The sequence below is a fragment of the Perca fluviatilis genome, chromosome 9, assembly GCF_010015445.1.
Source record: "Perca fluviatilis chromosome 9, GENO_Pfluv_1.0, whole genome shotgun sequence".
Taxonomy (NCBI): domain Eukaryota; kingdom Metazoa; phylum Chordata; class Actinopteri; order Perciformes; family Percidae; genus Perca; species Perca fluviatilis.
Window position 1 is genome coordinate 37,676,897 of NC_053120.1, and position 15,743 is coordinate 37,692,639.

Below are 15,743 nucleotides of genomic sequence, written 5' to 3' on the forward strand. Positions count from 1 at the left end.
TGTGAAAAGTTTTTGATAGAACTTGTTTATAAGACTTGTGAACTGGATAAGCACAGAGGATGGCTGGACAACTGAGCGTGCCATGGCATTTAGAAGAAACTGTCTATCAACCCAGTTGGGCTTGTAGCTTAGCCCAAGCGGAGACAATGCAGATATAAGGTCTGGTGCAGCAGCTGGGTATCTGCTCTTTGCTTGTGGGGGGGGTAGGACTCAGGGTTAAAGATGGCATCACCTGTCAGAGGGCTCAGTAGATGTATGACTTATTAATACCTGGCTTCCATAGGAATGCTTACCCAACCTTTGGCACGTTTTTCAATGTAAGAAATCTAAACTTTATTCTTAATGTGTCAGGTACAATTGACAGTACAATGTAATAAAATTGTACTGAATTTTTTTACCCTTTATTTATTCAGGGAAGGTTCATCTTGGAGGTTGAAAAACAAAATAGACAGTTAGTTTTTTTAAGGACAACACCAGAAAGAGAAGGCATGGAGTTAAATTGCAGGAGTGCTTGGACAGCAAGACGCTCATGCTGGCCACTGAGCAGCTCCACTGGAGCCATTTGGGTTAGGGCCTTGCTCAGGGGCACTTCAGTGGTGGTTATGAGGGAGGGACAAGCGCTGTTCTTTCACTTTCCCCACCCAGATTTTTTTATCCTGTCGGTCTGGGGATTGAACCGATGACCTCCCGGTCACAAGCTCGCTTCTCCAACCACCGCTGCCTGTAATAATCCATAACTCCTAAGGTTTAGTAGCAGGTAGCTAATCACCTTCTTAAAGGAACAGTCACCAGAAGAAAAAAAAATTGTTTTCATTTTAACCCATCCTAAGTATTAGGAGCAGATGACAGCAATTTGGGGTTCAGCGTTTTGCTCAGGGACACTTTGACATGTGGCTACACTGGCTGGAGGAGCCTGGGATTGAACTGCCAATCTTGTGGTTGAGGCCAGATCCACTCTACCTCCGAGCTACAGCTGTTACGTGTATTGATAACCATTGAAATTCTAACATTTGAATCCCCATCTCACCACCTCATCTGGATTCAAAGTCAGAATGAGTCAAATGCTGGCTCACAGTTGGAATGACAATGCTCATGTACACCCACTGGTTCATGATGTTGACCTTTCAATAGGAAAGGCGTTTCCAAATCATAAAAAAAAAAATACATTGAGAAAGTTGGTGTTGGAGCCCAAAAGAGACAAAAGAACCACCTGATATGTTTGGCAGCCTTATGCTGACCCCATCATGACCTGAGCTCAGAGTTACTGTAGCACCACCAGCTAAAGACTACACACACACACACACACACACACACACACACACACATACATACATACACAGCAGAACTGAGCAGGTAGCCAGCTGAGCCAGGTGCAGTTATGTTTATGTTCTCTCAGTAATTATGGAAAATATTATTGCAGCCCGCTGCCCTCGACTCAGCTCTGATGGTGCACTTAGTTTGGACAAGTGGCCAAAGCTCATTCACACAGAGTGGGACCAGTTGAGAAAGAGAGAGATCACAGCAGCTGCAGACGGTTTGATCCACATCCTTTAAACACAGAAACAGGCAAAACATTCAATGGACTGAAGTGCTCTGTTGATTTAATTATTCAATCTAAGATGCACATTTTATACAGACTCTCCTCAGGTCTCTGTACAGTATTTTTGTACAGTTTGTCCTGTGGCTTTGTTCCACTCTACCCTGCTAATGTTGTCCATACGCTGAGGGAAATAAAAGCATGTCTAATTCAATGTTCTGTTGAATTTCTCTCACACTGCTCACATGCACTCATTGGTAACACAGAGCAGAACATTCCCATGTCCTCAGTTGTCTCGGTTTCAGTGAGACACAGGGACAGCTTTGGACTGATGACATTACAAGCCAATAAGTAAACACTGTGTTGCACTTTTTAAAAGAGATGTTACAAAGGGGTTTAAAGAGGATTTATAAAAGATGAGAGAAAAATGGAAAGGTAGAAAAAAAGAGACAGCCAAGATGTAAAATTCAGAATCTAAATAAACAAATAAAATCAAAAAAACATTTTGAGAAAGTGAGTGTCACATAGAGTAATCCAAGCCAATAAACATTGGCCATTGTGTGTGTGTATATATATATATATATATATATATATATATATATATATATATATATATATATATATATATATATATATATATATATATATATATACACATAAAGCAGCACAATATCAAGCAGAAGCAGAAGTGCAGTTTGAGTAAGCATGATTGGAATTAATCAAAAATAATAATTAAATTTTTTTTAAATTCAGAATAGGAGGTAGATCTGAATGAAATATCTGTGTACAATGTTAGTTTTCTGCCATTGAGGCTTGACCTTTCTACAGTCAGGATTCATCAGTTGAAACTACAGCATGCATGCTATTTGTTATCCATTGAGAAATGGAACTCGAACAGGCAGTGCAGTGGAGATCAAAGAAATAAACAATTATGCAGAGGTTGTTGTAGGGTCACTATTTGCCTAATCAGTAAATTTTGCTAAATCTTACCGAAAGAAGCACATAATTTAAAGGAACATGCCGACTTATTGGGAATTTAGCTTATTTACCGTAACCCCCAGAGTAAGACAAGTCGATACATACCCTTCTCATCTCCGTGCGTGCTGTAACGCTGTCTGACGGCTCCAGCATTAGCTTAGCCCAGCACAGATCCTGCAGGTGAATGGTTCCATCTAGCCTACTGCTCCGAATTGTGACAAAAGTGACAAAATAACGCCAACATGTTCCTATTTACACGTTGTGATTTGTATGGGATTAGTTTTGTGACTTTAATTCCAAGCAAAACTTCTCAAGTATCAAACAAAAAACACTAACTCAAGCAAAAAAATTGTCACCTCAAAGGTAAAACTTAAAACTTGCAAACAAAACATTTGTCTAGTTGTAAACTATTGGTCTTTTATTTGTTTGATATTATGTCCTTTTGTTTACAGTTCCCTCTGCTTCTTTCTCAATGATCAGTCTTTTGCTCTCTCCATCACGTTTGCAGTCATGCTCCCAGCTCTCTCCTTTGCGCTCCCTGAGTTTTGCTTGCGATTCTGACACAAATATCTCGCGTGGGCGGGTCTTACAGGGGTGCGTCCCCATTGGCTAATGAGTGTTAAGGGAAAGTTAAGGGGAAGTTTGAGTGACAGCTCAGCCTCAGCGCAGGTAAACACACGTTAGAGACTCAGAGTCTGGTCTGGAGGACACACAAGCCACTCCACAGGGGATTACTACAAGATTAATAAAGTGTAAGTATTGATCATATATATATTATCTGTGATCTACGTTGCAAGCATGGTTACTAGACATTTGTTGTTTCGTTGTGTTAAGTTACTAGCTGGCTAGCTAGTAAAGCTTTTTTAAGTTAGCATTTAACGTTAGCTATACTGCTAACGTTATCTAAAACTTGTAGCCACCGGCTACCTTACTGAGCTAATAATTTACCATGGGAATCATGTATTCTTCGTGAGGCCTTACTCAATGGAGCTGTATTAATTATCGTCTTCTCTCTGTAGAGACCTGCAGGACCCGAGCAGAGCTACGATGCTCTCCCAGGTAACCTAAAGGTTAGTAACGTAGCTATATTATGGTCTATTAGGAAAAATTATTATCCAGCTAACTACTAATTGTTGTGGTTGCTATTGGCCTGATAATACACAATGCTAGGGTATTGGTTAAGTTGTACAATGTGGAAGCTGTGAATGTAATGTATTATATCTAGAGGTCGACACATACTGTACAGTACAAATGCAGTGTTAGCACTTCTTAACTGGTTCATCTTTATAGTTTTGTGCTCATCTGTACTTTCCTAGTTATGACAGACTGGCTATCAATTCAATTCAATTTTCAATTCAATTTTATTTATAGTATCAAATCATAACATAAGTTATCTCGAGACACTTTACAGATAGAGTAGGTCTAGACCACACTCTATAATTTACAAAGCCCCAACAATTCCAACAATTCCAGTAATTCCCTCAAGAGCAAGCAGTGCGACAGTGGCGAGGAAAAACTCCCTCTTGGGAAGAAACCTCGGACAGACCCAGGCTCTTGGTAGGCGGTGTCTGACGAGCCGGTTGGGGGTGTGATGAACAGTATCCTAACTCTAATTACATGTCTTCTGTTGCATTTGCAAGCAGGTCAGCATAAGGAAAATGTTCATAGTGTTTTTAAAGGCTACACATTTGCTAATGGCTACTGAAAAGCAAGTTATTTTAATTGTAAATCACACAACCTTGGAAGCCTCAGTTATCAGTAAGAACTTTGTTACCATTTGATTTGTGTAAGAAACTTTGTTATAATTTTCTATCACAGCTCACGTCAGGCAGCAGGCAGACCAACCAGGAGGATGTGGGAGCAGCAGAGGGAGAGGAGCCTTCGATCTCTCTGTGGAGGAAACACTGTGTGCGAAGGCTTCAAACAGCCAGGGTATAGACCAATAGCGTATGTATTGATCATATTTTGCTCAGATACTCAATGAACACTTACAATAACCTTTTTCTTAAGCTTTCATTAGTGTACTTGTAGTTTCTTAGTCCATTGTATGTCAATATATCCTACTACAGTATACTGTCCTGTAATTTAATTTGTGTTTACATTGTCTTACTGTAATTATATTTTAAAATGCACATAATATATTAAAACATTTTTTTACATTCACCCTTGTCCGTTTGGTTCATTATATAAAAGGAAATAAGGTTGAGACTATTATAATGTTTTATTTTTAGTCCAATATAAAACTTCACACACATAATGGATATTTGAACATATTTTGCTGGGGCTCCGGTGGTAGAAGAAGCTGGAACTCAGTGTCAGTCATTATTTGCAGTACATCACAGGTCAGGGTCAGTTTTTCATCACCAACAATACACAAACATACTGAGTAATTGGGTTATGTATATATTTCACATATTCAGTTTCACTTAAGGCAAGCTGTATTTCTCTGCTGACTTGTGTCTGCAACAACACTTCTGAGGGTCGTGCAGGAATATTACACACAACTCCTAGACGCCTGCGATCATCTGGTCTCCTGAGCTCACTGATGGCCCACCGCTCCAGTCTGGACGACAGCCTTTCCTGCAGGACAGATTTCTGAAGGGCTGGGATGTGGCTGTAGTCCTTCACTTCCTTGACTTCTTGTTGTAAAGCTTGAAGTACCTTATTGGATGATAAAAAGTGTTTGAAATTAGCTTAATAATAAATAATTGTAATAAAGCCTGCACTCTAGTAAAATTTTTCTAGCTTTCCTGAACACTACTGGAACACTTATTTCTGGAATATTATTGATCACACTTTCTAGATTCCTACCTCCACGTTGACTACATGTGTAAAGTAAGATATGGCCAGCCACCAGGACACATGCACATCACATCAGACCATAAGGATCACTAAGCAAAGTATTTGTCAAGGGCCTGGTGTGTTAGTTAAAGTACATAGTTTGGACAGTAGTAACACTATGCATTAATTCTAAATATTGTTGACATTTACAGCGCTAAAAAATACGTCCGTTATCTGCCATCTTAAGGTAGTGCAAAGAAAGAAGAAGCAGTTTGTACAGATGGAACATTATCTAATGTATGTGTCAAACTCTATATATATATTACATTCACAGCTTCTACATTGTACAACTTAACCAATACCCTAGCATTGTGTATTATCAGGCCAATAGCAACCACAACAATTAGTAGTTAGCTGGATAATAATTTTTCCTAATAGACCATAATATAGCTACGTTACTAACCTAAGCTTAGGTTAGTAACGTAGCTATATTATAGAGCTACGATGTTCTCCCACATCGTAGCTCTGCTCGGGTCCTGCAGGTCTCTACAGAGAGAAGACGATAATTAATACAGCTCCATTGAGTAAGGCCTCACGAAGAATACATGATTCCCATGGTAAATTAGCTCAGTAAGGCAGCCGGTGGCTACAAGTTTTAGATAACGTTAGCAGTATAGCTAACGTTAAATGCTAACTAACTTAAAAAAGCTTTACTAGCTAGCTAGCTAGTAACTTAACACAACCAAACAACAAATGTCTAGTAACCATGCTTGCAACGTAGATCACAGATAATATATATATATATATATATATATATATATATATATATATATATATATATATATATATATATATTAATCAATACTTACACTTTATTAATCTTGTAGTAATCCCCTGTGGTGGCTTGTGTGTCCTCCAGACCAGACTCTGAGTCTCTAACGTGTGTTTACCTGCACTGAGGCTGAGCTGTCACTCAAACTTTCCCTGAACGTTCCCTTAACACTCATTAGCCAATGGGGACGCACCCCTGTAAGACCCTGCCCGCGATATTTGTGTGTGCATAGCATACAAAACATCAGGAAGAAGCATAAAGGAGAAAGCTGGGAGAGCAAAAGACTGATCATTGAGAAAGAAGCAGAGGGAACTGTAAACAAAAGGACATAATATCAAACAAATAAAAGACCAATAGTTTACAACTAGACAAATGTTTTGTTTGCAAGTTTTAAGTTTTACCTCTGAGGTGAAAATTTTTTTGCTTGAGTTAGTGTTTTTTGTTTGATACTTGAGAAGTTTTACTTGGAATTAAAGTCACAAAACTAATCCCATAGATTTGTAGAGTCACAGCGTGTACAAAAAACAACGTAACATGAGACAGCCATCTTCTAACTGTAAACAAACCGGGAACTATATTCTCAGACAGGCTTGCTGCGAGCATATCACTCCGCCCAAGTACTATATTCTTCCGCCTGAGAATATAGTTCCCGGTTTGTTTACGGTTAGAAGACGGCTGTGTCTCATGTTACGTTGTTTTTTGTACACGCTGTGACTCTACAAATCACAACATGTAAATTACAACATGTTGGCGTTATTTTGTCACTTATTCGGAGCCATAGGATTACTGGAACCATTCACCTGCCTGTTCTGTGATGGGCTGATGCCACTGGAGCCGTCAGACAGCTTTACAGCACGCACAGAGATGAGAAGGGTATGTATCGACTTGTCTAACTCTGGGGGTTACGGTGAATAAGCTAAATTCCCAATAAGTCGGCGTGTTCCTTTAAATGTGTGCCTGTGCTGGACAGAAATAGTGTCTTTGTGTGTGTCATTACTGAGAACCAATCTAAGATGGTGTTATGTTGTTTGACAAGTTTTCTGGTACTGAATGTTTATCTCATTTTGGAACAGCCTTTGGGGCTTTCATACCAAGATGAGTCAACTCTGTCTTTTAATGGCTTTTGGACAATTATTACTCATTTGGATGAGCTAATGCACACATACTGGATGAGCTAATGCACACATACTAAAAGGAAAACACAAGCATACACACCCACCCACCCACCCCCCAAACACACACACACACAAACACACACCATGCATCACACAAAAGCCCTTTTGGAGAAAATTCTAAATTGCGAGCTAATTATGAGCTACTGACATTTTATTCCTGATAAACAGGATGTCTTGTTAAAAAGGCCACTGTCCCCGCCAGAAATCCCCTTTATTACTCAAACATGGTGGTCTTAAATATCTCAATCAAAATAATGAGGTAATGGCTGCTGTACTGTATATAACATTTTTTGATTACTTGGCATTCAAGAAAAGGAATCACTTCTTATACAAACAAAGACTTTTAAAGCAGCAATACTAGTAATAATTATTTGGCCACTTGGCTGGGGAACAAGCTGTAAACACAACATTGACATATTATTACCTTAAATAGTTGTTATGGCAAATGTGAAAGCAAACAGGTGACTATTTAAACATCTGGTAACTTTCATTTGGCGTTATGTTTCTGGTGACTTAGTTACGGCAATGTAACGCCAACATTCACTCTCCTTTTTTGCTCTGGTTTGGTCTCCACCAACTCCTGAGGCAAAAATCTGCCTTTTTAGCAACTAAATGCTCCACTATGTCTGACTGCCATTTAATGCTGGGAAGGTAGTGTACAGTGGGTTTATCAGAGCTTTTTCTTTGCTAAAAAAAAAGTTTCCGGTGGGCCTCATTCACCAACCGTTCTTACGAAGAAATGTGTTCTTAAACCCCACTTACGCACTTTTTACGAAGATTCTGACATTCACTAATGTTTTCTTATCTTGGATTTGTTCTTAGCTAAGAACAAAATCTACGAACACTCAAGACCACTCTTACACACATTTGAGTGATGACAATTTTCTCCAAATAATTGGTTACTTTTATTTCATTCTACAGTCGTTTACAATGATAGTTGATAGTAAATTATAGTAATCATTTGTTGAAAAAAAAATCATAGTATGCAAAGAAACACTAACACTGCAATTTACATCAGCAATTAAACTGATTAAATCCTGCGTTATTTGGTGATTGATCGCGCTATTTATGGGGCCAAAATGTAGTGGTAGAATGTAATGAAGTACAAATACTTCGTTCCTGTACTTAAGTGCATTTTTCATGTATCTGTACTTTACTTAAGTAGAATCAATAGTGCATACTTTTGATTTTTACTTTACATTTTGCAGCAATTATCTATACTTTCTACTCCACTACATTTCTACAACGTTGCGTTACATTTTCTGATCAGATTTTCCCCCTGCCAAAACGTCTTCCTGACCGTCACACGTTTGTCTCACCAGTGAAGTTTGGTTGCCGTAGATATATGGGGCACCGCCGATCCTTCATTGGCATCCAAGCCGGCTCCGGTGCTCCAGAGCCCGGGCGCAGCGCCGCTGACCCTCGGTAATACAGCCTCCGGTAAAAGTGATGATGAAAATTTTTGTTTTTTATTATTCCTGTTTTTTAAAATCATAGTTGCCTCTCCACAGCGTCGTTTACTTCTCCGCCAGGCAGCGTAAGACGCGTTCATATCTTATTTATTTGGCTGGACCTCTTCACATCTTCCCATGTTCGCTGCTTCACACACTTTATTTGCTTACGCTCCCATGGTTAAAGGAAATAAAACAGTCTTAAAATACATCCATGAATAAAACCAACCGCATTCCGATTCTAACAACATATTTCCGTTTTATGCTGGTTAGGATAGGAACTTCTTTTAAAAGCCAGGCCTTGTTTGTGGTTGTGGACATCTTCTGCTTTTACTAAAGTAAATATGTCTCTGGTTATTTGTACTTTTACTTAAGTACTGAGATTCAGTACTTCCTCCACCACTGCAATGTACAAGTCATCTGCGACTCCGACGACCATCTCTTGAACGCAGTCTCCCGCTTCCCAGGAGGTGCACAGGAAGTGTCATGTCCTTATATGGGAATTTGCGGGGCGTTTTCCTATGCTAATTAGGAACAACTGGCACGCGCTTTCAATTACGAAGATGGGATTCATCAATCCTAAGAACACAGGTGCGAACAATTTTGTTGTTTAAGAACACGTCACGAATCCGACGTAGACTTTTCTTAGGGACTTTCTTAAGAACATATTTAAGAGAAAACTTAGGAAGATATTGGTGAATGAGGCCCATTGTGAATGTGTGTCTAAGAGATGCTGAGTCCACTTGGTGACCTGGTGGTGGACACGCTGCACATGAAAGCAAGACTCCTCACAGAAAGTCAAAATGGGAACAGCAGCGCACAGGGAGACACAGCAGGACTAAACTAATATCCCATTTTAACAAGGATTACAGAGGACAGTTCTCAGGTGTTGCTGGGTACAACCTCCTGCGGAGAAAGGATCCTCGGTTCACTTTCCAACCCCAGGAGCAGAGCTTGATCTGAAGCCGGAGGCAGAAGAGTCTGATACCAGGACTCTCCATACCTGCTGAGAAACAGCTGGGCTCTGTCTCACATCCAAAATAGCGCTGCACCTATATTGTTTTGTGCCGCGATCCCATCTGGTCTCATTTTAGATTTGTAATAATGGAGTGACGGCGTGGACATTTTTGGTATAATCAAAATGGATTGCGTTCATCTTGTGTTGGTCAAAGTGTTCCAAAGACTACATACCTGCCAGACGCTGGCTTTTGGGCTTGAGTTTCAAAGAGGTCAGATGTGACATGTGGGTTGTGCGCGGACGTGTTCTTGCATCCTCTTGCACAGTGTATGATGAAGGTGTGAGCAGCAGAGTGAAGTGAATGATTGTGGTGCCAAACGTTGACCTCATGTGGCTTTTCATGCCCTTCTCGTAGAAGGTATTTGAAGTTTGACTCAGTCCCTCAGATCTCACATGTGGCTTTTATTTGCACTGAAATACCTCCCAGAGCTATTGGCTGCTTTGAAATGGATGTAAACATGAAGCTCTTTGCCATTTATCTCAGGCCATTTGGCTGTCTTTATAGTGTCACTGCTTTACAGGGACATAGGAGGGTATTAAAATTTGCAATTATGGGGGGCTGTTTATCCCATCACGGTCTGTCTGAGTGTGTGAAAGAGAGTGAAAGACAACAACGATAAAGAGAGATTTCACAATAATACTAGATTTGTTGACGTTGCCCAATTAAGTGAAATGCAAACTGTGAGCAAGGCCGAAAAAACACAGAACAAATGTGGTTTAAAAAATGACTTTTTGAGTGTCCTTGTCCACTCTCATTCACGAACACAGAAATTTTCCCAAACTTTGTGCTTGCTTACACAACACTGCGGTGTGGCATGCTGCCCTGTTATTGTTAACTGGCCCAGTCTCCACTTTAGACTTATGGAGAAAACAACTCCTTTGCTGAAGCTGATGGCAGACATGTGTTTGATGCTTTCTCAGTCACATTTCTGGGAGTCTCCTGAGGTCTGTCAGACCAAATCAAATTGAGGCTGTATCATTTCAAAAGATCTGAATTGGAATCATTTCTTTGTTGAATTAGGCCTATTTGGTCCATTTTGCGTAATCTGTATTTTAAATTAATTATTTATATATATATATATATATAATTGAAGCCACAGTATATGTAATTCAATCAGAATTATTCCTATGTAACTGATATATAACCTGGCATTGTATGTGACATGTGTTAAGATATATGTATGCATTGTCTCAGTCTCTTCTCTCTGTATGTGTACAGTTACATTAGTAGATGCTGGAAAGCGGATGAGGTTTGCAGGATCATTTTTAGAACATATTTACAGGAGAGCCATTGTCTGCACAAAGTCCCCTGCTGTTTGTGGTGTATTTCAACCCTGGGAATCAGCATTTACATAGTGGATAGGGATCAGGAATATAAAAAAGGGAGTAAGAAGAGAGATGTCTTTTCTGAGGAACAGAAGGAAATCATATGTTTTCTTGTTATTATGGAATCTCCTAAAAAAATGGCTTGTTGGTCACTGAGTGCAGCTGAAAAATTCTCATTCTGAACTTATATAGGGTCAAACATAATCATGTTACATGACTGAGGATGGCAGATGCAAGCTAGTAGTCTCATTGCACGGCGAGATATGAGTGGTGTCAAAAGTCTCCTCAAACTCTCGACAATAAAACAAATAAGTGTATTTCCCAAAAAGTCAAACTATTTCTTTAATGCTTACTAAAATCTTTAATGCTTACTAAAATCTTTAGTGCGTGACTTTTTGATATTAATGAACGTCCGTTACATTCAAGCCACTGCCAAATGAGTTGCCACAAAGCTAATTAAGACTCTCAGCTCCACACAACTCTCTCTGGAGTTCTTAGTATGAATGTTCAGAAGATTGTGGCGTCCGGCTGTACGCATCACCAGGTTCCATTCATTACTAAGCAGAGCTGTATAGTAACAAAGTAGAACTACTTCACTACTGTACTTAAGTACTAAAAGGCTGTATCTGTACTCTACTACTGAGTATTATTTTTTTCTCCTACTTCCACTTTTACTTGAGTACATATTTTCGATGAATGAAATACTTTTACTCCGATAGATTTTTTATGTGCTGCATCGTTACTCGTTACTGTTGTGAATTCCTCACGCTACGGAGACTGTGGAGGTTACAGTGTGTGTACGTTAGTTACGTACGCTAATTAGAAATAATAAGAAATCCCCAAGATCGCGTTGTGTTTCTTTTCATTACGGCGGTCGCCTGTTCAGAAGTCAGAGACGATGTAAGTTTGTACTCTTTCTATTTAGTTATTGTTGCAGCAGATTAAGCTAGTCCTGAGTTGTTTCAGTCTGCAGTGAGTCCTGAATGTTAACCCTTTGACCCTGTGATTCAAAGCTGCTAGTTTATCTAGATGTTTGACCCTGTGATGTGAAGCTGATGTAGTTTATCTAGACGTTTGACCCTGTGATGTGAAGCTGATCTAGTTTATCTAGATGTTTGACCCTGTGATGTGAAGCTGATGTAGTTTATCTGGATGTTTGACCCTGTGATGTGAAGCTGATCTAGTTTATCTAGATGTTTGACCCTGTGATGTGAAGCTGATCTAGTTTATCTGGATGTTTGACCCTGTGATGTGAAGCTGATCTAGTTTATCTGGATGTTTGACCCTGTGATGTGAAGCTGATCTAGTTTATCTGGATGTTTGACCCTGTGATGTGAAGCTGATCTAGTTTATCTGGATGTTTGACCCTGTGATGTGAAGCTGATCTAGTTTATCTGGATTTTGCTAGCTTGCTAACTTTCCTGTAGCTACATCACACATGTTACTAGCTAGTGTGTGATACGTTTTTTGGGGCTTTAATCGTTACTGTGCTGGAGAGGATGTTCATTTGACTTGCACAGTGTGATAATTGATTTTATTTCAGTATTTGTTTATATTTGTTATTTTTAATATAGTATATTTAATATTTGTTAATTCCTTTGGCTACAGCCTTGGCTAAACATTTGAAATAATATAAACAATATGATATTCAAACTTTTGACTGCTTTCTTTAATAACTAAACAAAATACTTTTACTTTTACTTTCAGTACTTGAGTAGTAGATTTTAAAATAAACTATTTGCAGTACTTAAGTACAAAAAATGTTGAATTCTTTAGTACTTCTACTTAAGTGTTGAAGTGCTCTTACTGCATGAAACTAGACAAACTGCATTGATACAATACACACAGACACACACACACACACACACACACACACACACACACACACACACACACACACAAGATAATCCCAGCCAGTGGAACACATTTTCCGTTATCAATACCATGAAATAATTACACATCTGCTCACTTGTTCTCAACGTGTGTGGCTGTTAGACGATGCTTCTGCGTTGAGTCTCCACACGCATACACAGTGGCACGTGGGAACACTTTACTTATTAGGTCTCCACTGGAAAAATATGGGATATAAGATAAAGGAACACTGGCTACGTCATTTTTGACCCGTATTCCTATTGTTTCATTGCTTCCTTTTCTGTATAGGCAACACCCTAGAATAACAGCACTTTCTTTAGAAAATAGGATTTCTAGATAGTGGGATGTTAAAAATGGGATGACATCCTGATAATGCTAATAATGTCTTCTTAACAATTCGATAATTAGTTGAGTTCTACCTAGAGTATAGGCCTGACCTTAAATCTGTACTTTAGGGTGACAAGACGTCCCCGGTTTGGGTGACCTGTCCCCAGAAATGTCCCCGGTTTTCACTGTGACTGACAGACCCGAAATTGGAATGGACATTGACCAAACGTATAGTCGCACACCCTACACGCGCAGGCTCAAGACAGCCAGAGCAAATGCTGCTCAGAGCTCAACTTTGGTAAAGTTAGAAAGATATTCACAGATTCGAACTTCCGGGATTAATTACTCTAGCGAAATGTTATTAAATCACAAACGATGCATCTTTCCTACCGTAGTAAGGTAAACAACGAGCTACAAACTCATTTTCATCAAAACGAGCCCTCCTCCAACCTGGAGAAATGACTTTGGTCTCTACGAGCAGCTGGCGGTGAGACGGCAGTGAGACGAGTGCTTAGGGACCGTCTACAAACTGCAACACCGAAAAGAGATAGGCTACAACAAAAAGATTTATTAATTTAATGATTAAATAAGGTAGTGTCTCCAAACTTACCTCAATTATAACTTCTCTCCTGTTAGTTGTACTACAGCACTTACTTTAAAAATTTTGGGGAATATTTTTTGCCATAAAAAAAATAAAATGAATATGTCATAATTACAAAGAGGCATGTCTCCAAAAATACTCCACATAGAACCCCCTCCCGCGGTTGTCTGAATTTATTTTCAAAGTGCACCAGATTGATGCATTTAAACGTTAAAACAGGGGAGCATGCCTATGTGTGCAGCCCTAGGTGTAGTGGTCCCTGAGGCAGTGTCCCCGTTTTAAGTTTACAAAGATAAAAACATTACCGGTTTTGGAGATATTTACACTTCGGAGCTGAAAATGTCCCCGGATTTTGTCTCAGAAATCTGGTCACCTTACTTTGCATCCACCTGGTCTGAAAACCACACATTCACATTTTGTGCAGAATATGGTATGTTTCCACACCCAAACTATATTGCTACAGTATGGTCTAGTTTTGTGGTACTCCCCACACTTATCATAAAAAACGTTTTACCTATGATTACTATGTTACCTTCTCTTCTATGCTTGAATGCCTCCTGGCACTCACATTTAGCTTTCAGAAAACTACCCCAAAATCATTTAATAGAGCTGATTTGAGAGCCTTTGGGAGGAGAGCTAAATGTATGCCCCAGGGCTCTGGAAAAAGGCAGAGAAAGGTAGAGATGGAAGGATCACAGTGCAACAGTAAATAATGTTACAGTATGAATAATGAGCTCCCTCTGTACCGGGGCCTCAACTGGACTAATGACAGAGACCTGTTTTAGATTAGGTCTTGCACAAACATATACACACATGCATACATGTGCATGACCCGACACACACAAACCCACACACTCAAGAGGGAGGTCCTGTCAGTTTAGATAATCTGTTGCCCATGGCAAAAAGAGCTCTGGGTTCTGCTCTGGGACAGCTAATATAAAGGAGGAAACAAAGGAGGCAGAGGGCATCACACACATACATCTTTAGTCAACCATTTTTTTGAATTGTCAACTATAAAGTATGTTATCTGTTTTCCTCCTTTGGTCCAACTCTTTCCAGTAGGGCTGAACGATTAATTGCATTTGCAATAATTAGGGATGTCCAGATCTGATCACGTGATCGGAAATCGGGCCCAATCACGTGGTTTCAGAATCGACTTGGATTGGATATATATGTATATATATTCTCATTATTTTTGAACACATCTATAGTTATGCGGTGGCACAGAGTTAGACCCTTTTGACTCCACACAGAAACAGCAACGCGTGCGGCATGACATCGCTTTGTTGCAGAGACGCTATTGGTTAAATGCCGGCAAAGTAGAACACGGAAGCAGCTTGAAGCGGAAAGCGCGAGTATGTCTGCGGTCTGGAGGTGAATTAAATAAAAAAGATGTTTTTTTCGCTCTTCTTTATTCTTTTTATAGAAGTATCGGATCGGTACTCGGTATCGGTAAAATCGAGTAAAATCAAATGACTCGGACTCGAGGGCAAAAAAACCTGATCGGGACATCCCTAGCAATAATATTGCTATATGTTAAAACACGATTTCCTAATCGCAAAGGCTGCTAAGTGTGGTAAATGTGGTTTATATTTCTGCAATCTGCACTTTAGTTTGTGTGATTTGTTTCTGACTTTCATATGCATGTTTACACCAGGCTTGGTCAGTGCTCAATATGCTACTGTGATTGAAATAGTTAAATAAAAGATGTCATTCATATAAATTCATGCATCACCTAATTTCATCATCACATCCAGGCCTGGCCTCCAGGAAAGAACAGTTTGTTTAATCTATCTAATTGTGTGTTGTTCATACTATACAATGATTTATTGTTTTTGTTGAATA